This window comes from Tamandua tetradactyla, chromosome 7 (assembly GCF_023851605.1).
Source record: "Tamandua tetradactyla isolate mTamTet1 chromosome 7, mTamTet1.pri, whole genome shotgun sequence".
NCBI classification, from domain to species: Eukaryota; Metazoa; Chordata; class Mammalia; order Pilosa; family Myrmecophagidae; genus Tamandua; species Tamandua tetradactyla.
Genome location: NC_135333.1, coordinates 135,553,332 through 135,577,916, shown reverse-complemented (window position 1 = coordinate 135,577,916; position 24,585 = coordinate 135,553,332). Strand labels below are relative to the sequence as shown.

General features: G+C 39.3%; 1 long non-coding RNA gene across 1 annotated transcript in view; it reads right to left on the bottom strand.

Moving 5' to 3' along the window:
* Positions 1–2,173: 2,173 nt before the first annotated feature.
* LOC143690167 (uncharacterized) overlaps positions 2,174–24,585 on the bottom strand; it is a 128,232-nt gene continuing 105,820 nt past the window's right edge. Inside the window, exons 2-4 of the long non-coding RNA XR_013179019.1 lie at positions 24,123–24,380; positions 19,694–19,883; positions 2,174–2,923 (exon numbers count right to left, since the gene is read on the bottom strand). This is a non-coding gene — a long non-coding RNA (uncharacterized LOC143690167). The remainder of the gene's footprint in view (positions 2,924–19,693; positions 19,884–24,122; positions 24,381–24,585) is intronic.

The following is a 24,585-nucleotide window of genomic DNA, read 5'->3' as shown; positions in this document are numbered from 1 at the left end:
CCACAGTCTCAGCAGGAATGGGGCATGATCCCAGATCTGAAGTAGCCTGTGATACACCCCCCTGAGGAACAGTGTGTTCACACTGCATCTCTCTATGCAGAGTACATGGCCATGGAGGGAAATGAGCTTTTCTTGAATGACTTCACCCTTTCAGACCTTTCTAAAACTCAGTTCCTGAACAAGTGGTACAGATGTGGCCCACTGTGATTTTGTGCTACCCACCTCTCCAGATGTATTTTGAGCTACTCTCCCTCTCACACATGAATCTCCAGTCACTTTGGCTTCCTTTCAAACTCATCATCCTCCTTCAGACTAAAAGGCCTTATCACACATTGTTCCCTCTGCCTTATGTGCCCTTTCCTGACTTTGGCTCTAACTTCAACTTATTTCTTAATCCTAGCTTAAATTTTATTCCCCAGAGAAATATGCACTGGTTCAAATTAGCTCAGGACCCAGGACCCCACTCCTTGACCTGTACTTGACTTTTGCAGCATTTTCCATAACGGTAAAGTATCTATGTGAATATCTGTTTTATCCCTGTCTCCCTAACAGAACACACTCTGCACAGGTAGAGGCTATATCTGACTTACTCACTTTTGTATACCAGTTCCAGGCACAAGGTAGGTGATCATTATATATATATAAATATGTTGAATGAATATCGCTCAGTATTACACTGAAGTAGAGGAGCTATGGTGAATAAATTGTAGAAATGGAATAGTTAGCAAATTTATACAGGGATGATATGCTGATGTGCAGAGGGATAGAAAGACATATAAAACATAAGTAGCTAGTAGAACTGAAAAATTCCGTTTTTTCAACATCAGGAATGAAGGGAGCCAAGAAAGTATATGGACTGTGGCCAAAGAGAGTTAAGATTTTAGTTAAAGCTAAAAGCTCATGAATCACTTTTGACAGAATCCCCACCTTATGAGGATATCATAATATGATAAAGCAAATAAAAACAAATTAACAAACCAGAAATGGAGGAAGGAATGGGCTAGCTAGCTTCACCATTGAGGATAATCTAAGGTAGAACCATGAAAGGGGTTCTATGCTACAAAAGGATGCTGTCTTGAACTTGAGTTATGCATGAAAAGGTTAAACCAGGTCGTGGAATTTTAAAGCATATATTAGGAAGTGAATAAGACCAAGATCAACTAATAGACTTGCCATAAATGTCATTATCTTTTATCACAATAATGCTGTGGAACAAACAACTACAAATCCCTAGAGGCATAACGTAATAAACATTTACTTGGCTTATGAGTCTCTGGGTTGATTGTGCAGTTGATCTGGATCAAGTACTGATATTTTGGCTAGGCTCGCTCACATAGGCAACAAGGAGACTGGCGGGACATGGGCTGGTCTAGGATGATCTCAACTTGGATGGATTTAGTGCTGCTCCACTTGTTCTCTCATCCTCTGATGACTAGCCTGGTTTATTCTCATGGTAAAGGCAAAGATCTAAAAGAGGGAGTAGAAGCATGGGTGGTCTCTTGGAGACACTGACAATATTAAGAGTTAATATGGAGTCAGTGGAACTCTCACAGTGGGTAGGAATTGAATCAGCATAACTACTACTTTGGAGAGTAATCTAGTAATATCTAGTGAAACTGAAACTGAATTTGTTTATACCTCATAACCCAGCAGATTCACATTTATGCCCTAAATAAAGTAGCACATACTTTTCTCAAGATACGCATGAGAATATTCATTGCATTCATTGTAATAGCAAAATGGAAAACATCTTAAATGTCTAAAAATAAAAGTATGGAGAAATATACAATGGCATATCATTCAATGAAATATGATATTACAGTGAAAATGAATGACTGAACTAGAGCTGAAATGTCAACATAAACATATATTGTGAACATATATGTTCACAAACATATATTGACCAAAAAAGCAAGTTATAGAAGAGTATAATATGACAGCAATTATATAAAATCTGAAGACATGTCAAACCACCCCATATTGTTTAGGAATGCCTATATATGTAGTAAAAGTGTAAAGATATGCATAGGGTTGATGAATGAGAAAATCAGGATAATACTGGTAGTTACCTCTGGGGAGCAGGTGACATTATAAAGAAGAGAATGCAACTGGGAAAGACACACAGGAGGCTTCAACTGTTTTCCATAATGTTATATTTCTTAAATTGGGTGATATTAACAGCAGTGTTCCTTATTTTATTCTTGATATGTTATTTATATGTCTGATGTTTTATTTTAAAAAGAATAAGGGTAATGGAGAGTCAAGAGTCTTGCTCCAAAAGAGAAAAAAGAAGCGACAGGGCTGGAAGAACCTATATAATTTTAGGACAATACCTCCTGTGTATAATAATCTATGGGTCTCTTTGCTCGAGCATCTCTCTTTAGCCCACAGAACTAGTTCTGTAACATTAGAAATAAACAGTAGTAAAAAGATTTCACAGTGACATAAGTTTGAGGAATGCTGAGTAAAATAAAGTTAGAGTTCTTTTCGCAGAACTTGTCCAAATTTTTAGTATGCTAATGGGTATCATGAATCTTTGAGCAGGAGATAAAGCAAGCATTGTTTCCTCCACTTGAATAATCCTAGAACCATTTTTTCATACAGCATCTCAGGGCAACAGTTTCGCATGAAATAGGTGTTGGGAAATGTGCCCTAAAAATTTCATTTTCCTCTCAACTCTCTCTATCCCAACATCCCAGTCTGCCCACAAATTCCACTTCCTTGTCAATACTCCATGTCTTTGCCATTCCATTCCCATCTTTCCACACAGCTCTTCCATGCTCTTTCTTTTGTCTTTCTTTCATGGAGGCAACGTGGTGTCATGGAAAAAGGTACTCAAATCCTATGAGCAATCTTGGTCCCAATGCTTCTTAGCTGTGGGAACTTGGACAACTGTGTTACTTCTCTATTCCTCAGTTTCTGTCTGCAAAACAATAGAAAAATAAAATCTCTTACCTCATAGGAAGTTGAGGGTTGTGAATATTGAATTAATACATATAAAGTATTCGGTACTTTTTATGAACTTACTTGGTGTTGACTATTATTATAATCTACATACCTTCAAAGACTACTTTGGAGACCAAAAGAACTAACACCTATGAAAGTGCCATTACTCCAATAGCTAAAAAATGTAAGATTCTGGTTTGGTTTGGTTTTGCTTTTACAACTTACCACATCTTAAAGCACCTCAGAACTGACTTCATTCCAGCACACAGACAGAACTTACTTTTGCATGGTTTAGACAGAGAGAGTCCAGGGATTCCTTAAAGTAAATGTACTCTGTTTGGTTCTAACTCTATTTCCAGGAACTGAGCATTTTACCTCAACTACTAGAGAAAAAATCCATTCTGTTAAGAGTTACTAGTGGTGATATGTGGTGGTCTGTGCATAAAAGAAGCAACAACAGTATGTAGAGAGATCAAAGAACTGCTTGGTGGCAGGGACTTTAGGAAATTCTTCCAGTTAACTGGACCATTCCAAGATGAGGCTGCTCAGAAAATCTAGCTTTTAACATGTGTAGTCTTGTGCTATGCCCATTGGACCCAAATGCATGTACTTACTTATTGGGTTACTTTCACAGCATCGTTTGTGTAAAGAAGTCAGAATGATATTAAGTGTGGTAGTTAGATTCAGTTGTCAACTTGGCCAGGTGAAGAACACCTCTTCTGTTGCTGTGGTCATGAGCCAATGGTACGGGAACCTCATCTGTTGCTAATTACATCTGCAGTCGGCTAGGAAGCATGCCTGCTGCAATGAATGACGTTTGACTTAATTGGCTGTTGCTTAAATGAGAAAGCGCAACATAGCACAGCCCAAGCAGCGCGGCATACCTCATCTCAGCACATGCAGTTCACCCCAGGCCTTTGGAGATGCAGAAAGGAATCACCCTGGGGATAGTTGTTGGAACCCAGAGGCCTGGAGAAAAGGCCAGCAGAGATCACCCTGAGCCTTCCCACGTAAGAAAGAACCTCAGATGAAAGTTAGCTGCCTTTCCTCCGAAGAAGTAACAAAATAAATCCCCGTTTATTAAAAGCCAATCCGTCTCTGGTGTGTTGCATTCCGGCAACTAGCAAACTAGAACATTAAGCCACCCTGAAGACGGTAAGGTCATTCACAACAAAATCACCTCGTTAATGTGAAACAGTGTAACCTGGTAGTAAAAAACATAAACTCTGGGGTCCAACTATCTGGATTTATATTCTGTGAGATCTTGGGCAGGAGATTTCAGCAACCCTTACCAAATGGGGAGAACAACAACACTCACTTCATATGATTGTCATGAGGATTGAATGAGAGAATCCACGAAGAGTGCTTAGAACATTGTCTGGTACATAGACTACATTCAACAAATGAACCTCAGGAAAAATCACTGCAAAATAACATTTCCCTTTCAAATTGTGCAAAATAAAAATAATGATATCAACCAATACAAGCACTTTCATTTTTGCATACTACCTTTTAATTCCTAAGGATGCTAGCAATGGGAATACAGTTTTGAATTTATTATTTTAATGTAAGTATTTTCTAGTTTCCTACACAGTCGTGCTTAATGGCTATATAAAAAGTCAATTGAGTTCTGCATGATTGTGGAATGATGACAGCATGGGGAGATCCAGAATTCAGTCCTTCAACCACAGCAAGCATTAAATAGGCAGAAAGTGTCTGAAACTATTTTGAAACTACAGAGGCCAGAAAAACACTACTGTACAGCACCCAGTAAAAATTGGGAGGAAGAGGCTGATAAACTACAGAACAGTAAATTGCTCTCTCCACACTGCAGCTACCTGTCCCATCCCCCACACTCGCTACAGGCTGCCATGAGGTCCAGCCCTTGGCTAACTCACTGGTGACAGAAAGGAACACAAAAATACTCCTCCCCAAGACTAGGGGTGGGCACGGCTGATCACTGATCATGGCTTTTGATTACCAGCTTTGCATCACTGGGGTATGGCTCTGAGAGTAGCCATTGTTTCAATCAGCCCTGGACAAAGGCCATGGTAGAGAGACTTAAAGACACTATACTTCCTCAGAGATGCAGGAGACAGTTAATTAAAGGGCTACATTTGCTGGGCAGGCCAAGAAAACTCAGTTTTGAGAAGCATGGAAGAAGCTCTTGGTGCACTTCCTGATCCTCTCCCTGGGGCACTTTGGAGCCAGTTGGTGCCCACTTCCTAGGTCCTTGGCCCTGCTTCAGCTGGGAAAGATAGACATGGGAAAGTCCTCTACAGCATGCCCTTCTGCTCAGTATATGCCCTCCACACATATGAAGCTTGAGACAATGAAAGGAATGTAAGAAACTCTAGAGGTGGACAATCCAGTGCCTAGTCTTTCCAGGTAACAAGCAAAAGCCCAGGATAAGACACGGGCATAGAAAGACAGGGAAAACCCTGCACCAGCATTCACCTTTGGCAAGTCTTCCTGATAGGAGGGTTGAAGTTCAAGAAAATCTGTCTTTGCATCAGCAGGTAACAGAATCAAATCACAGACATCTCAGGAAATGTACCCCAGAGATAATGTTTGAAAATGTACACTGTACAACAAAAGAGTTCAAGATAAAGAAAGGAAAAGGAGACGATGGTCCATCCAAAGGAAGAGGACAAAAATCCAGAAAATACCATCAAAGAAGAGCAGAATGAAGGCATAGCAAACAAACGCTTAAAAAAAAAAAAAAAAGATCTTAAAAATGTTCCAAGAGATGAAGGAAAATACAGAGAAAGAACTACAGAATATCAGGGAAAAAATGAATGAGCCATATGAGAGTCTTAGTAAAGAAATAGAAATTTCAAACAGGAACCAAACAGAACTACTAGAGTTAAATGATATGAATGAATAAATGAAATGAAAAATTCACAGGATGATTCCAAGAACAGATAATAGCTGGCAGAAGAAAGAATCAGTCTCTCGAAGAAAAGACACTTGAAATGAATCACCCTGAGGAGCAAAAAGAAAAAAAGAATTATAAAAAGCAAATATAGCCTAAATCATCTCTGGGACACCATTAAACACGACAGTACACATTATGAGAATCCCAGGAGGAGAAGTAGGAAAGGAGCAGAAGGAATATTCAAAGAAATAATACAGAAAACTTCCCATACTTAACAAAAGTCATGAATATGCACATCCAAGAAGCCCAGAGAATACCAAACAGAAGAAATAAATGCCTATCTTATATTGATCACACTATCTAATGCAAAGGGCAAGGAGATGGTTCCGAAAGCTGTAAGAGGAAAGCAAGTACTATGTACAAGGAAGTTCCAATTAGATTAGTTTTTCTCTCATCAGAAACCATGAAGGCAAGAAGACAAGGGGCTGAAATACTTAAAGTGCTGAAAGAAAACAACTGCCAGAAGAATTTTATATTTGGCAAGATTTTCTTTCAAAATGAGAGAGGGATTAAGACTTTTTCAGATAAACAAAAGCTGAGGGAATTCATCACCACTACATCTGCTATATGAGCAATACTGAAGGGAGTTCTTCAGACGGAAAGGAAAGGATACTAGACAGTGGTTCAAGGAGCATAAAGACAGGACGACCTCCAATAAAGGTAGCGTTTGTGCAATTATAAATGCCAGTACTATTGTATTGTATTTTTTGATATGTACCTCCACTTCTTACTTCTTACAGGTGCCAAAAGGCAAATGCCTGAAAAATAATGATAAATGTATGGTTTTGGACATATAAGGTACAAAGATATAAGTGGTAGCAAGTACAAAAAAAAGGTGGAGGGAGCAGACAGGTATAGGAAAAATATGTGTGCATGTTATTGAAGTTAAGTTGTTATCAAACCAAATATGGTTTTTGTATGTTTGGGATGTTAACTTTTAACCCCATCATAACCGTAAGGAAAATAGATGAAAAATATATCCAGATAGAAAAGAGAAGGTGGTCAGTAAGGTACAAGAAAAAAATATATATAAAATAGGCATTAATGAAAGAATTGAGGGACTAAAAAAGGTATAAGATATACAAAGGCTAAGAAGAAAGTCTTGAATAATAAATAGGGTCTTTAATGTAAATGGGTTAAATTCTCCTGTCCAAGGTAGAGAGTGGCAGAAAGAATAAAAGAGCATGTCCCAACTATGTGCTGTCTGCAAGAGACTCATGATAAATTCAAAGATACAAATATGTTGAAAGTGAAAGGGTGGAAAAATAGACCATGAAGAGATAATAGCCAAAAGAGAGCTTTAGTAGTTATACTAACAGCGGAGAAAACAGAGTTTAAGCCAAACAGTTACAAAGGAGAAATATAGTCATTATATGCTGATAAAGGGAACAATTCAACAAGAAGATGTAACAATTATAAATATATGTGCACCTAACAGCAGAACTCCAAACTACATGAGGCAAATCCCGACAGAAATGAAGGGAGAAATTGATGTTTTTTTTAACCAACAGTAGGAGATTTTAAAGCACCACTAGTCAATAATGGAGAGAACATCTAGTCAGAAGGTCAATAAGGAAATTCAAAATTTGTACGATACTCGAAGCCAATTAGATTTAACAGACATATATATCTTCACCCAACAAAAGCAGGGTATACATTTTTCTTGAGTGCACATGGATCATTCTCCAGTATAGACCACCCATTAGGTCACAAATAAGTCCCAATAAATTAAAACATTTTGAAATTATACAATATATACTCTGACCAAAACAGAATGAAGCTAGAAATCAATAACAAAAGGAGGAAATGAAGAGTCACAAATATTTGGAAATTAAACAACATACTCTTAAACAGCCAATGGGAAAAGAAACAAAATTAAGAAATATCTTGAGGTGAATGAAAATGAAAATACACCTTACCAAAAGTTATGGTATGCAGCAAAGGCAGTGCTGAGAGGAAAATGAATCGCTGTAAATGCTTACACTAAAGAAGGAGGATCCCAAATCAAAGACCTAACCTCAAAACTGAAAGTTCTAGAAAAAGAACAAACTAAACTCAAATCAAGCAGAAGGAAGACATAAAAAAAGAATAGTGCAGAGATAAATGAAATAGAAAGCAAAAAAAGAAAAAGAAAAAGTTCATTTTTTGAAAAGATCTACAACATTGACAAGCCCCTATTTAGGCTGACAGCAAAAAAAAAAAAAAAAAAGAATGAGGATAAAATAATAAAAATCAAAAATGAAAAGGAGACATTAGTTCTTACGTCACTTGTTCTAGTTTACTAGCTGCAAGAATGCAACACACCAGAGACGGATTGGCTTTTAATAAAAGGGGATTTATTTCATTAGTTCTTCAGAGAAAAGGCAGCTAACTTTCATCTGAGGTTCTTTCTTATGTGGGAAGGCTCAGGGTAATCTCTGCTGGCCTTCACTCCAGGCCTCTGGGTTCCAACTTTCCCCCGGGGTGTTTTCTTCCTTCATCTCCAAAGGCCTGAGCTGAGCTGCAAGTGCTGAGATGAGGTATGCTGAGCTGCTTGTACTGTGCTATGTTGAGCTCTCTCATTTAAGCATCCAGCCAATTAAATCAAACATCATTCACTGCAGCAGGCCCACCTCTTAGCTGACTGCAGATGTAATGAGCAACAGATGAGGTTCATGTACCATTGGCTCATGTCCACAGCAACAGAACTAGGTGCCTTCACCTGGCCAAGTTGACAACTGAATCTAACTACCATATCACTGAAATAAAAAGAACTATAAGAGGATACCATGAAAAACTGTCTGCCAATAAATTAGATGAAATGCACAAATTCTTAGGAAATAAAAAACTACCTACATTGACTCAAGAAGAAATAGAAGATCTCAACAAACCAGTCACTAATAAAGAGATTGACTCAGTAATCAAAAACCTCCCAACAAAGGAAAGCCCAGCACAGATGGATTTACAGGGGAATTCTCCTGTTTTAGTTTGTAAAAGCTGTCAGAATGCAGTATACCAGAAATGGAGTGACTTTTTTTCTTTTTTTTTTAATTTTTAATTTTGGAGCAACTTTTAAAAAGGAAATTTGTTAAGCTGCAAGTTTACAGTTCTAAATCTGTAAAAATATCCAAATTAAGGTAAAGCAATAGAAATATCCAAATTAAGGCATCCGGGGAAAGATACCTTGGTTCAAGAAGCCGATGATGTTTGGCGTTTCTCTCCCAGCAGGAAAGGCACATGGTGGTGTCTGCTAGCTTTCTCTCCAGGCTTCTTCAACAGCTTCACTAGAGGCATTTTCTTTATGCATCTCCAAAGGTCTGTGTGGGCTCTGTTGGTTCTGGAGGCTGTTTCCAAAATGGTCCCCTCTTAAAAGGCTCCAGTAAGCAACCCCACCTTGAACGGCTAGAGACACATCTCCATGGAAACCATCTAATCAAATGTTACCACCCAGAATTGGGTGGGTCACATCTCCATGGAAATGATCAGAAAGAGCCCACCTAGCAATACTGAAGGAGAATTAAAGGACATGGCTTTTCTGGGGTACATAATAACTTCAAACTTGCATATCTACTAAACATTCCTAGAAGACTTAACTCCAATTCTGGTCAAACCCTTCCAAAAAAATTGAAGAAGAGGAACACTCCTAATTCATTCAATGAGGCCAACATCACCCTCATACCAAAGTCAGATAAATATACCACAAGAAGAGGAAACTACAGGCTAATATCTCTTACAAATATAGATGCAAAAGTCCTCAATAAAATAGTAGCAAACTGATACCAAAAGCATATTAATAGAATTATACACCATGATCATGTGGGATTTATCCCTGGTATGGTTCAACATAAGAAATCAATTATTGTAATACACCACATTAATAAAATAAAAGAAATAAACACATGATCATCTCAATTGATGCAGAATTTTTAAATGGGCAAAAGGCCTGAACAGACATCTCTCCAAAGGAGATATATGAATATTCAGAAAGCACATGAAAAAATGTTCAACATCATTAATCACCAGGGAAATGCAAATCAAAACTACAATGAGATGTCATTCCACCCCGCATTAGAATGGCTACTATGAAAAAAAAAAAAAAACAGAAAATAACAAATGTTGAAGAGGATACACAGAAATAGGAACACTCATTCATTGCTGGTGGCAATGTAAAATGGTGCAGCTGTTGGGGAAGACAGTTTTGAGGGTCCTCAGAAAGCTAAATATAAACTACCATATGACCTATCAATTCCACTACTAGGTTTATTCCAAAAATAATTGAAAGCAGAGACTTGAGCAGGTATTTGTATACTAATGTTTGCATACAATTGCCAAAAGATGGAAGCAACCAAAATGTCCATCAACCAATAAATGGATAAATAAAATTTGCTATATACATACAATGGAATGCTACTGAGCCATAAAAACGAAGTCCTGATCCATGTGACAACATGGCTGAACCTTGACAACATCATGTTGAGTGAAATAAGCCAGAAAGAGAAGTTTGACAGGCACAGAATAAAAGGAAGAATACTTTGGATGGAACTACACTGCTTTTCTTTTAGATTCCAATGGCATAACCAGTTTAAAGTGGGGGAGCATATGATATGCCAATGGTCCTACCCTTGTGGTCACTCCATTTGATGTATCTGGAAGAAAATTGTGAGCTGTTTTGGGGAGGGGACAGAAAAGCCCGAACTGTTTTTCTACTTCAGTAGAATTTGTGGGTTTAAAAAACAAGCATGCATAAGAAACAGGATTGTCATATAACACCTTGCTATTAATACTTTGCATTTGAGTTCAACATTTGTTAGAGTGATGAGAACACATTTTATAATTGTACAAGTAACTGCAGTACATGGTTAACTTAGGGTCCATAATTCTTGAAGTATAGTACCATGGATTTTGTTTTTAATTTCTATTATATATATAATCCAATATTTCCCCTTTTAATCATGTTCAGGTATATATTTCAGTGCTGTTAATTACATTCACAATGTTGTGTTACTACCATCATCCTTACCGAAATATTTCCATCATTCTATGTAGGAACCCTCTACTTTTTAAGACTTACCTTCCCATTCCCTATCCCTTCCCTGTCCTCTGGTAACATATAAACTAGATTCTGACTCGGTGAGTCTGCTTATTCTAGTTATCTCAATCAGTGAGAGATCATACACTATCTATCATTTTATGTATGGCTGCTTTGTTGCCTAAGATTCATCCCATTTTTTGTCTTTTTCTTAAGTTAAGGGTCATTTCTACCCAGTGTCACTAAAAATGTAAATGCATTATTTGAAAGGGGTGACCCATCAAGTCATGAATAAGCATAACTCACTGGGTGGTAAAAGATTATTGACCCCCAAGAAAAGATCACAAAATGGAACTGTTATAGAGTAAGAAGAAACAGAGAGAGAGGAGAAAAAGTCAGTTCAGACAGGAGTCCCAAAATGTGGCTGCAGGCAGTCAGAGGTAGTATACAGTGGACATTTCATGGGAAAGAAGGAGAATGTATAAAATGGGGTGTTCTAGTTTGCTAGCTGCCAGAATGCAATATACCAGAAATGGAATGGCTTTCTAAAAAGGGAATTTAATAAGTTGCTAGTTTGCAAGGCCAAGAAAATGTCCAATTAAAACAAGTCTATAGAAATGTCCAATCAAAGGTATCCAGGGAAAAATACCTTGGTTCAAGAGGGCCAATGAAGTTCAGGGTTTCTCTCTCAAGTGAAAAGGCACATGGTGAACACAATCACAGTTTCTCTCTCAAAAGGGCACATGGCAAGCATGGCGTCATCTGCTAGATTTCTCTCCTGGCTCCTGTTTCATGAAGCTCCCTGGGAGGCATTTTCCTTCTTCATTTCCAAAGCACTGACTGATGGACTCTCTGCTTCTCTTGGCTATGCCGTTCTGTGCTCTCTCTGAATCTCTCCCATTCTCCAAAATGTTTCCTCTTTTATAAGACTTCAGAAAGTAATCAAGACCCATCCAAATGGGTAGACACACACCTCCACCTAATCCAGTTTAACAACCACTCTTGATTAAATCACATCTCCAGGGAGATGATCTAATTATAGTTTCAAACATACAATGTTGAATAGAGATAAGAAGAAATGGCTGCCTTTACAAAATGGCATTAGGATTAAAACATAGCTTTTCTAGGGTACATACATCATTTCAAACAGCACAGGGAAGTAGTAGAGGACTCCTTTGGGGTTTATCAGAGGTCTGTCTTTCTTTGCCCAGAAATACTTGAAAATTGTTTGCAAGGTGGATGAATGGGCTACAGCCACCAAGTTGGAAACTGAGAGAAGTTGAAGCCACAGGGTCCAATCAAGTTTGCAGGCCTTGTTAGCACCAGAGCCAGTGCTGTTTACTGCCATACATGCAAATTACAGGTTTTCAGATCATCCAGGCAAGTCAAGATGTGCTCAATGTCCCCAGAAACTCTCTTTAAAAACTCAAAGCTTTCCATTTGATTAAGGCCCACAGGATACAGCTAGAGTATTAAAATGTAGACGACTGCCAAGGAATAAAAATAAAAACTATCTCGATGCCAACAAACCTAATCTAAATGCAAACCCACAAAATAAAATAATAATTCTGTTTGCACGGCCCAGATGCCTGGATCATCTGAAAGAAGGTACATTTCTGCACCTAAATAAGTTTAATCTTGGATTTAGAAAGAATTAGAGTAAACACAGAGAATTTTGAACCTGCTGAAAATCACCCGATTAAATTAAATATTTCTAGTAAATCTACCAAATATTTACTAGATAACTGAAATGTAGGTCTTTCTTTGGGACCCACAAATACATCCTGTGCTCAGCACTAGGTGTGTAAGCCTGGCAGGATAAAACACAAATCCCTAGTAGAAAAGGAGTCTGCAGGTACATTCTTTCCCTTGTTGTCTCAAATATGTAAACATTCAAAGCGACAGTCTGACTCTGGTGGCAGGTTTTATGGTTTCTAACTCACATCTGTTTGTATATCTGTCCCTGGCAGACAGGGCATGGGATTGTCCCACTGCAATAGCACAAAAAACACAAGAGAGAGCTGCTGTGCATAGAACACTTCCCTGCCTCAGCCAAGGATTGAGACCTGCTGGCAGTAGATAACCAACATTCACTAGTGAAGCTGACCTTGCTCTGTCTTTTTTTGTGTGTGAGACAAATGTCTTTCTACCACGTCCTGTGTGAGTCGTGCTTTTGCACCCATATAGGAGTGGGTTGACATCTCTTTGCTTCTGACCAACAATGACAAAAGCTAACCTTTATTATGGTACTTTACAGCCAATACAAAGCTTTTTAAATGGTAGACGATGCCTGCCAATCTAAAAAAAAATGTATACAAGCATTGCGTTGTAGGAGACATGATTTTCTACATTAAGAAGCTTATAACCCAGTGGCAACAGAGAGACACATACAAAAATATAATAAATACATGTTGGATCATGATAAGGGTTATAATAAAAGCAATAAATTAAGACTGTCAAGAAGGAGGGTACATAAAAGAGGTATAATTTAAATGGACTTTGAACTTCAATAGGTGGTAGTGCAAGGCAGGCATTTCAAGCAATGAAAATATCAAGTATAAGGACCGGAAATGGAAAATTACAAAGAATGATAAGTAATGCAGGAAGGATAGGTTTTGGTGGACATCTTTTATTTTTGTCTTTTCAACATCCATCCCCCATTCTCCTGGTAGTAGCACCTCTATTTTCTTTGGGGAAACCCATCTATTCCTAGTACCTGAAGATGGGTACTAATCCACCCATAGACTCAGGGATGGGCTTATGACCATCATTTGATCAGTCAGCACATTCCACCTTCCCGGATACACTAATTGTCTCATATTTGGGTAAATAACTCAAGTTAGCGAATGTCCTGAGACGAAATCTGAGGATTTTTATTGGAATCTTAGGAAAGAGGCATTTTCTTTCCATAAGATTGTTGACTAGAAGGATGACATAAGCTTGGCATTTCCATGGGCCTCCCTGAGGAGAGTTTCCACCATAGAGAGGCCAAAACATTTACACTTTTGGAACTAGTCATATCTGATCCAAATTGCCCCTGGAATTTTTCAGATACCGAAGACAACACATTCCCTTTTTGCTTAGCCAGTTTGAACTGTTTTCTGTTACTTTTAACTGCAAGAATCCTAATGCATAACTGAGGCCAGATCAGAGAGGGCTTTACATGTTCCAATAAAGGACTTCATTTTCTAGTCAACCAAGAGTCAAAGAAGGTTTTAGGAAAGTTATGTATGATGAAATTCTTGACAGAAATAATGTTTTTCAGGCAGGAAAGTCAAGTAAGAGGTTTTTACAAAGGCAAAGCTAGTGGTAAGAATATTGATTCTTTTCAGATCTCTTTTGTGAGTTCCCCAGAATCATCATCATCATTTCTTAAGTACTTATAATACATTAGGCATTTTCCTAAACACTGCACACACATTAACTGATTTAACACTCCCAACAACCTTATGAGGAAAGTCCAGTTATTATCCCCATTTTTAAGTAGAAGAAATTGTGCCACAAGGGGGTTAAGCACTTCCCCAGTGTACCGCCGTTAACCAAATGGCAGAAGCATTTGAACCTTGGGAGTCAGGTCCTGGAACCAAAGAAGACAACCACCAAGACCATGAAGTCTTGCAAGCTCCAAATTCCCTTCACCAGCAGTCTGTCTTGATGACCAGACAAGGCAATTGGAGACTTTGCTTCTAGAATGTCCCTTACACTGCAACAATAGTAGGAAAAAAGGACACAGAACTTCCCCATTAAAACACTAACAGAGTCTTAAGGGTGATGGATCCAAGGTCAGAAAAGTTTTGAAGGGAAAAATGTGAAGGAATTAGGATCTTGGGACACTCATCAAGGAAATGCCGAATTGGCAGAAGGGCACCTTGGTTGGTACGGGAAGGAGAGAAGCATAGACTTTGCATTCTAGGAAGAATTCCATCTCTTCTTCAAAACACAGGTTTCTGTTAAAAATCCGAAAAGCACATTTTTTGCAATGCTGTGCTCACTTCCATATATGGCCCTTGTCTGTGCCGTTTCAGCCAGTCCTTGGAGGCAGGAGGATGCCTCCCAAGACTGTCACTGTCAAGTTCCTTCTCTCTGCCAGACCTTCCCACAGCACCAGATGGTCTAGCTTCTTCTTCTTTGTCATATTTCAAGGGAGTGGGAGAGAGGACAGAGTTAGAAAAGAAGCAAGAAGCATAGCATTTGTCAGCTAGGGCCTTGGCTCACAGACCCACCCAGAGGGCCAGTTCCAAACAGACCATGAGTTAGTAAGTGGCTGAAGGTTGTCCCAGTGCCCAGGCCTCTGAGCGTGCCCACCTTCCCCTTGCATGTGCCACCTACTTTCTTTCCCACCTCAGGTTACTAGTTCCCCTAGCATTTCCCTCTGCATTCAGACGGTGAGATAATGATTAATTATGCCTTCCCAGGTCACTGGAGTGATTGTATTAATGGGAGCATTTCAGGGCAGAATTTGAAGGAGGAGGCATCATGCTTCTTGATGCCCTCATTTGTTCATTCATTAAACAAATATTTATTGAAAACCTGTAAGGTACAAGTATGAGAGATTATTCTAGGTGCTGAAGATACAGTTATGAACTGCTTTCTTCATTGTAGTGAGGAAGAGAAGCCATCAACAAAGCCATAAATATACAAGCTACAGGCCGATGGTGGAAGTGCTATGAAGATAAATAAACCTGGATAAGAGTAGAGACTAAAAGTGTGCTAATTTAGGAAGCATTATCAGGAAGTCCTCACCGAGGAGGTGGCATGAATAAAGTGAGGGAGCGAGCGGAGTGAAAATTGGAGGGAAGAGCACACCAGGCTCAAGGGAAAAGGAGACACAATCGTTCTTGGAATGTTTGAGGATAAGGAGGCCTGCATGGCTGCAGCACAGTAAGCAAACAAGGAATAAATTGGAGAAGGAACCAGGGGCTGGAGGAGGATTTTGTGTTATATCTTAGCATGATGGGATACCATTGAAGGATGTTGTGCAAGAGTGTGATATGATGTCATTTATGCTTTAAGAGGAAATTGAAGCACAAGAATCTAGGAGGGCAAGCAGGGAAGCAAGGAGGTCAGTTGCAAGACTTTGTAGAAGTAAAAGTGAGAGATAAAGGTGGCCAGAACCGGGATGAAAATAGTGGAGGTGGGGAGAAGAGGCCAAATTTAAAATATATTTTGAAATTACAGCCTTCATTATCATCTTGTGGGCATGTGTTAGAAGTCTCTGGTGACTGTGCTACTTGATTTTGGCCCACCTCTGATTTCAGCCATGGCTGTGAGGCTCACTGTAACCTAGAGCTGCTTCTCCATTACCAAAAAAGACCCCTACATCTGCAGGCAGGTGATCCCAGGGGCGCAGGTTTGGGACATCAACCATGGGGACTGCAATCAGAGGGATATATGCTCCAGCCTCCCATTTTTCAGGTGGATGAGTCTAGAAGGCATTCCATATACTTCTCAGGGGTCCTGTCTATAGCAGCGGCCTTGCACACACCCTTTCATTTTGGGTTATCTTCCTTCCTTGTCTTAACCTGCCCACTCTCTGCCTCCCTCCTCCAGGATCACCTCCCAGATAAACTTCCCACACTCAGTTCCTTGCCTCAGCTCTGCATTGCAGGAACCCAAACTAAGACAGGGAATTTGCCCACTCAACCTACTCCTCACTCGTCACCAAATCCTGCCCTTCATCAGTCATGGGTCTCTCTCCCTGCCCAAAGCTTTTGAAGGAAACATCCAAGACATACAATATTCATATACCAGTTTCTAATCTTCTTTCAAGGACCTATGGGTTTTGCAGCCAGAAACAGAGCTTTTCCCCAATTCTCCCAAAATATCCATCTTCATCCTCACCTCAAAGATCAATATCTACAGCCCAGCTTGTGGGAATTTAACTGAAAACCAATTGCACATTAAAGGGGAAACAAATCAGGAACCCTGCCCAGCCAAGAGTATATGGAATACTGTAAATAATAATACATAATCTCAAAGAACGTAATTGACTTTGTAATGGACCTAGATGGACACATTTCCAAATTTATAAATGATAAAAGGACAAGGATACAGATGAGTGATAATTCAGCTAAGAGATAATATGCTTAAATGAGACTTTGCAGGAATCAAAGTGCCTTGGCTGATAGGTTCTGAATGTTCTTTATTAGAAACAACTGTAGATTAAAGAGATATGAGGCAAGTGAGTAAAACAAAGCAGAAGAAATCCTTAAATCAAAATAGACATTTTAATATCTATACTTTAAATAAATTCCCCTCTAAATTCTTCTAACATTTAACAGCTGCAAATAAATATGACACAAGGAGAAGTTAATGAAAAAAAGTTTAATAATGCTGGAAATAAAAGGGCAAAAAACCCATCCTCAGCCCCTCCAGGATTCTAGCCTCCTTCCCTCTTTTGACCTCCCACCCAGTACCTCAACACCCTGCAGGCAGGAAAGCGGCCTCCGGGCTAAGCCAGACTTGGGGTTTGAATCTTAGCACCTTGCTGTTTTATCTCTGTGTGGCCTAGACGAGTAATTTAACCTTCCAACCCTCAAAGTTTGTGTCTATAAAATGGGACTAAGCCATATGATAGGATAACTGCAAAAGTGAAACAGGATAAAACTTGTGAAGGCAGAGCAAATGCTCAATAAATACCAGCTATTTTAATTATATTATTGCTTTGCTACAGGAATCGAAAGAAAGCAGAGGTAAAGAAAGAGACAAGGAAGCACAAATAGACAGAAAAGAGAAGAGAGGGGAAGGGTGTCTGGGGAAATACTAAGATTGCCATCTAAAGTAGGGCTGATATTCAGACAGTGTGACCAGCTGACCCTGGTTTAGACTGGGCAGTGCCCATGCCTCCACTCATTAATACATTTTGAATATTGCCCCTGCCTCTGCACTATTCAAGCACAGAGGATCCACTGGATGTAAATCTTTACAATCCTTTAAGAAATCAATATGGCAACACATATCAAAGGCCATGAATCTGTTAATTCTTTGTCCTATTCCTGGACATGTATTCAAATATAAAAGAAGAATAAGCTATAGCTAATTATAAACAAAACATCACAAGCAAGCAACATAAGAGCCCAACAATTTAGGAGTAAAGTAAGTCATTGTCTTTTTCCACAATGGCGATTTCACACTATTAAAATCATAAGTATGAAAACAGAAACCTTTAGAAACATGAAATGGTCACGGTATAAGGTTCAGCAAAAAAGGTAGCATGGAAAATTGTGAGCACATTCTGAAGTGATACAAAAATTACATATGGATATGAACAACAGTATATGCAAGAATGATTGTGGAATTATTAATTTTCTTGTTTCCAAATTGTTTAGTGTGTTTGTTATAATATTTTAACAACCAAAAGGGATTTGGGTGTTGGGGAGAAAAACCCATGCTCAGCGACAAGTGACAATGTATATAAGGCACCTGCCAGAGGTCTCTTTCTCCCAGAGACACCCTTAGCCCATTGTGGGTTTGTGTGCAAATTGAAAAAACAGGGCCTTTGCAGGGTCCCTCAGGTTGGGGCTCCACCTTCTCTGATTCCTCCCTAGAAGGCAGCCATTTCCTTTGTGATGAGCCCTGGATAAGCAGCTGGTGAATATCGGATTCTTCAAGGAATTTGTTGGCAGGATTACCAAGGGGGCAGCTTCTGTAAACCCAAATATTCATTATTTCAGGCAGTATGCAGATGAAAATTAGAATGATGACATGAATAAACAAATATGAGTGGTATAAAAGCTGAATTATATGGTATAACAGAAATTGGATCTCCTTTTCCCTGAAATCAGCAAGTTGTGTTCTTTCTAAGTATTCCTCTCCTGCCTACTGAAAATTATATTTAGAGCAAACCAAGAAAGATATTGCACCCAAGATCCCACAAAAAGTTTGAGATCTGAATCCCAGATGTAGAAGAAAGTAAATTTGCCAAACCATGCTGTCTGCTCCTTCTTCAGAAGCAGTGACATTCTAGGCCTCTGATTAAGGAGGGAAGACAAGTCCGTGATGCACTGGAGGCACTGGAACCGGGAATCGTGGGTCCTTAGCTAAGTTCCCAACTGCTTCCCTTACCAGCATGAGCCTTCATTACCACGTGCGCCATATTCACAATATGGCCTCGGGCATCTCACAAGATGGTGTGTGTCATTCCAAGGACGCAGCAAATATGTGAAAGTGTTCAGGAACATGAAAAACATTTCCTATAAAAGGGAGCTTTTATAATCAACTCCTTGGGGTCAAGGACTGAATTTTTGGAGCCATACTCCAAACATATTTGAACAGTGACATCATTCACGCATTCTGACCTGAAACTAGAGATGATGCTTTTTGTCCTGGATGAAGAATACATGAGAACATTCTTCTTCCCTACCTTGGTGTCGTTACACCCTGGCCTGATCAGGCTTGGCTGACAAGTCTACCTTGACAAATGTGGGGATCTGCTTTCATTAGCGGTCAAGGGATGTGGGTTTGGGACTAACACAAGTAACTATGCAAGGTCCTTGAGTTTGGCAGATTCTCACATCTCAAATGCTCTTTACACATCCTTCTGCTGCCAGGCACAGAGGCACCGGCCCCTATTTAACCTGAACAGGTAATTTTCTCTAGGGTTCATCACAAAGTCTTGTCACCTGCTGCTCAGGGCTGGCACAGTCCATGGGCCCCAAAGCAGGCTGGTACAGCCTGGGGAGTGGCTGCCTCCACCAGAGAGCAGATTTCTGAAACCAGCAATTCAGGATCCTCCACACTTCCCTTTGGCTTGCTCACCTCCTCTCTGGCACATTGCCCCCAACAGGAAGGGCGTCTCTTACCTGGGCAGTCCAGCCAAACCTGCACAGGGCCCCATTCCCAGCAGCCACAGGACACATCTCCCATATACTTTCAATTTTGCTGGATTATCTCCAATTTCATGTTATGGTTTAGTAAACAGAAGGCAGTCATCAGGAAGGCATTAAGACAAATGTCATTGTGCACGTCACTCTTCCCAAAACTGTCAGCAACCTGTTCAAATGCCAAAGGATGTGGAGAAATTGGTGAGGAGGTGCTGGAGACAGAAGACTAGCTTTTCCTTTTCCTGGTCATGCCACAGACAGCACACTGTCTTGGAAGCCCTCCAGCTCTGCTTTCTTTTCCAAAAGCTCTAGGTACCCAAGCTGCTAAGCTGTGCCGCCTGCTCTTTGGGAGCACATTTGCACTCTGCTATGCAGGGGGCAGCTGTAAATAATGCATGGCTGGGGATTCCTGGACAGGCTTCAGCCCAGCCACAGCACTCTGAAAGAGGGAAACATATTTGAAATGTGTTTGTGGCTAGAGATTTAACTTTAAATCTACCACAGCTAACTGGCCAAAAGATTTTATTCCCCACAACCCATACCCACAGAAGATTTATTTAAATGAGTATTTTCCAAAACAGAAAAGGATCCCTGATCCACGGATACACAGTTTGGAGAAAGCCCATGATAGTTTAAGCATGCTGCATAGTTCTATTTGGCTTGCCCTGACTCAGGCTACAGCTGCTGCCTGGGAGGGCACCATACATGCTCATGGCCAAGTCCAACTCTGCTTCTAGGATTCAGATCATATCCTGTAATTTGAGAAATAGGTATTAAACACCCACTTTTTGAGCAAGAGAGATGTTCATTACAGAACTATCAGTACACCAGGGAAGGTGGCAATTAAAGGAGTGGTATGTGTCCAGCTTAGGGATGTATCTGCTGGGGAGTAACTTCATCTGAAGAGAGAAGGAGGTAACAGAAGGATGCCACCTCTTCCCCAAACCCTTCCTGACTTTCCTCAGGCACGATTATTCCTCCATTCTTGTGTCTTCTCAAAGGCGCACATCCATCACCTCACTGCATGTTATTCCAACATATATGCCTTCCTACCCTTACTGTCCCTGCCATTTGATTAAGACAACTTCAATGGCATGAGTTGTCCTGTTAATCAATTACTGGTAAATGAGCAATGATTTAAGTGAATCAACTGTGGTGTCTCCAACATCAGGTGACCAACAAGCTTTGAAAAATCTCTGTTTGGGGCATCACTGGAGTGATAGCATATTTTACTATTTGGAGTGGGAGTATGCAAGAAAGCATAACTGGGCAGGTGAGCAAAAGCTACCATAGATAGTTAATGCAGGGGTGAGTGAATGGGGACAAAGTGGTGAGCAAAAGAGGCCAGTGAGCAAGTGGCACAGCGGCTGAATCAGAAGATGAAACAGCCAGCAGCAAGGGCTGGGACAGCAGCAATGTTTAAGGCAATTTCATGCAGGTTACTGCTGAATCATTTACAGCCAGATCACTAAAAAGCTGTCGGAGTTATTGCAATGCCAGAAAGATATCTAAAATTGTATTAACCTTGTTGTACAGAATGATAAGTATTACATCTTGATAGTAATTAGCAAACCCAATACACTAATGAAATGACCCCTTGAGAATGCCTTAAAGCTGTGCTTCTCAAAGTTCAATGTGCACGCAAATCACGTGGGTATCTAGACAAAATTCAGATTCTGACAGAGTACATCTGGGTGGGGCTGAGATTCTGTATTTGCAGCAAGTTCCCAGGTTCTGTTTGTCCACAGGCCTCACTTTGAATAGCCACAGCCAGTTCTACAAGATGAGGAAGAACAAGTTCTGATTTTGACAGAAAGCAGTATTATTCTCCTGTTTTAAAATATCTGTGTATATACATATTATTTTTTCTAATTATGGAATTAAACATGATCATAGTAGTGAAATGGGAAATTCTAAAAGATACAAGGGAAAAAATTAAATCACCTTTAAGTTCACCATCCAGAGATAATCAGTGTAAACATTTTGATGTATTTCCTTCTAATCTTTGATTTTCTTGCATCATACTCTCTATAAAATTTTGTCTTGATCTTTTTTTCTTTTGAAGTTGTGGGTTTTTTACATGCTGCTATATTATTTGAAAACGTATTTTATATCAATAAGTCAATCAACAAACATTGGTAGAGTATCATGTACTCTTCTTGTCCCTGAAGGTATAGCAGGTAAAGAAATATACATTGTCCTTGTTTTTAGTAAGGGAAATGATAAATATGCAAACAAACAAATAAGCAAGATTAAATGGATAAAATCTCATTTTTAAAATCTCATTTTAAATGACTGCATAATATTCTATTTCATTACTGATCATAATATAGTTAACTAAGCTTTACTTCAGACATTTAAATGGTTTCATATCTTTCAATATATACATAACCCTAGCCCATGTATATAGAATTACTGTGAGGATTGAATACATGTGTAGACCTTAAAATATTGCCTGGCACATAGAAATCATTCAGTAAGTGTTAGCCATTGTTATTATTATTTGTTCATTTTCTATTTCATTTTAACAGCTAGAACTTCCAGGAAAATATTAAATAGTAATGGTAACATTGGGCATTCTTATTCTATTTCCAGTTCTAGAGGGAATGGCCAACTATGTCTCTATTAAGTATCTCTATTAAGTACAAGTAAGGAACTACTTTCTATTAATGTACTATTTTTTCAGCAGAAATGGACACTATCTGCTAGGATGATTGTATAATTTTTCTCTTTCGACTTATTGAAATGATATGTTTTTAATAGATTTTGTATTACTAAATCATTCCTTGCATCCCTATAGTAAGCCCTACTTGGTCAGATTGTAGTTTTTTTTTAAGACTCTCCTGAATTTATTTTCTTGGAATTTCAATTCATTTTTACCCTGTACTCCTAAGTCAGTGTCTGTTGTGTCCGAAGGGTTTTATTTTTGTTTGGGGGGGGAGGGTGTGTTTTTTTCTCATCTTTGTTAAAATCTTTGTTTGAAGCAGTGTTATAGTGTTAGTTTTGCTGATTTCATAAAGTGAACTGGCAAGTATTCTCCCTTCCTCTGTACTCTGGAGCAGTTTGTGGGACTAAACATGTTCATGACAAGCCATCCAGAATACCTCACCACAAAATAGTTCAGCGTCTCTCCCCCTTACAAATTCCCCTCCTAGCCCTAGTACCAACTCAGTATTATGCTAAAAACATGCATTTCCCATCCCCATACTAAAACACCACATCTCTTTTTATTTTTTTTTTTTTTGCTCTTAGATTTTGTATTTACTGCCCTTACTTTCTGCATACTTCCCCTTCAAAAAATAAAAAAATTGCCCAGCATGAATAACCAGCTGTTATTCAAGTGAGGTAGCTGTCAGAACCCAGGTTTCTTTGTAAGTCCTTTTGCATAGAGAATCAATCTTACATTCTTTGAAGTGTTATAGCTTTTCCCCATCAAAACCATCACTTGTATGGAGTCTCTTCTACACTAAGACTGGCATAGACTGACCTGGTTATTCCTTCATGTGGATTCCTACAAAACAAACTCAAGCAAGCAAAACTATAAAATATGTGTGGCTTCTCCTGGCTACAAAAAAAGAAAGTCAAGGTTTGGCCTGGGTGGTCTTAGTGAAGATAGTGCCAAACTCAAGGCTTTCCTTCAGTGGACCAAGCAGCCTCTTACAACCCTGGGTGGCTTCTGTTTACAGGTGAAACTGGTAGAACTTGGAACAGTAAGTTCTGATTCATAGTGAAAAAGCCTGCCCTGCCACCCTGCATGCTGCCCCTTTACAGCAGATCTGCTCCCCAGCCTCAAAAGAAAAGTCAAGGGCCAATTACAACATTGGATTAATACTCAAAGAGGCCAGGTGTGAATTTAAGCTTCTTTATATTTGACTCTCATTTTGCTTGCTGGTGATCACCAGATGCCAATAGGTGTTCTAAGAGAAAAAAAAAAATTCTGACACCAAATTAATGTTGGAAAAGCTGGGTTAAATAAATCCAACTGGTTCTTCACAAAATGACTTCACAGAGTCTTTAGTATATTAATATTCTCTGTGACCTCCGAAACTTTTTTCACAGTCTACCCATTAACATTTCTAAGCACACTATTGTTGGGTAGAATATATTTGGGGAAACATTATCTTAAGTATCATCCTTATTATCATTGCTTACATTTATTGAGTGTTTGCTAAGTACTAACTAGTGTTAGGTATTTTGTATACTTTATCTCATTTAACCCTTGCAAAAGCCCTATGAAGTGGTTATTATTATTGTCTCCGTTGCACAGAAGGAAACAGAGGTATAGAGAGGTTAAGCAGTTGGCTCACAATGACAGCATTAGTGAAACACAAACCGTAATTTGCATACAGCCTGTCTGACTCCAATGTCTATATGCTTAATCAGTAAGTTGCATTTGTGAAATATTTACCTTACAAAATACTGTATCATTTTACATTGTTAATACACAATTTTCCCAGGCCATGAGAATTATCAAATCCTCTGATCCCTTGAGAGCTGACATGGTAGAAAATTCTGTTCATGAGTCCTGCCACCATGCTGCAGATATGCTCTTCCAATTAGAGCTGAATCAAGTACATGTGGTGATGTGTGATGTCTTCATTCTTGTGGCTTCTCTTTCTGACATTCATGTGTGTGAAGAGGTGTAGAAGTGACATCGCCAGACCCTCTGCAAAAACAAAACAACAACAAAGAATAACAAAGTGGATGTAAAAATGCAAGTGTGGTAGCATCTTTAAGGACATGGTGAAAGAAACAGGGTCAAGATGAGCAGGCAGCTAGGGCTTAGCAGAAATCTTTTGGCAAATGAAGAACACCTTTGTAGCCTGGGAGACCTGACTAGCCATTGTGTGAAACTCTGGCCGGAGGCTTGT